Raw genomic sequence first — 898 nt, 5'->3', positions numbered from 1 at the left:
CCACGCTGAAGTATGTTCCTTTTTATATTATAATTATGTGCTTGTCTGTCCATTGCTGTCATTTCTGAGTTGTCTGTGAAGCACACCGCGTACGTTTTCAGGCTCAGGGAACAGTTGGAGGCAGTGGTGCTGTGTGCTTTCCCCAGAGCTGATGTGATGCGTCTTCATGGGCCAGACTGAAGATGGAAAGACCTCTTCCCTCTTTCTCTGGCGGGCTCTACTCCGTCTGGGTGTGGCCATCTGACAGGTCCCGGACCCCCTCCCTCCCGTAATTCTTCAGTCCCAGTTCTGCTTTCTTAGTGCATTCTTCCTCTAAATCTCCTTTTCTCTCCTCACTTTTTTCCTCTCTTATCTCTTCCAGACCCCCTCCCCTCTGCTCCAAAAGGCATAAAAACAAAAGGTGTGTAGAAGAAAGAAATCAGTAAAGATATTTACAGATAGAAAATAGATGAGGTTTTTACGATGCTGTAAATAACTTGTGAGACCTTTTAGCAAGGGGCGTGTCATTTTTATGTCATATTTGTAAATATGTCTAGGGACGAGTTTCCTGAACGGCCAGCCATCTGTAGTCACAGCTTCTGCAGATTCAGCCAAACTTGGATTGGAAATATTCAGAAGAAAAATCCCAGAAAGTTCCAAAAAGCAAAACTTGAATTTGCTGCACGCCTTTACAGGCAGACCTCTTTTTATTGTGCTCTGTAATACTGCATTTTTTACAAATTGAAGGTTTATGGCAACTCTTGGAGCAAGCTTAACAGCTCCATTTTTTCAGCAGCATCTGCTCAATTCATGTCTCTGTGTCACATTTTGATAATTCTCACAATATATATATATATATTTTTTGCCTTTTCTAGGGCCTCTCTCATGGCATATGGAGGTTCCCAGGCTAGGGGTCTAA

The sequence above is a fragment of the Sus scrofa genome, chromosome 15, assembly GCF_000003025.6.
Source record: "Sus scrofa isolate TJ Tabasco breed Duroc chromosome 15, Sscrofa11.1, whole genome shotgun sequence".
In the NCBI taxonomy this organism is placed as follows: domain Eukaryota; kingdom Metazoa; phylum Chordata; class Mammalia; order Artiodactyla; family Suidae; genus Sus; species Sus scrofa.
Note: the sequence above shows the minus strand (reverse complement) of the source record.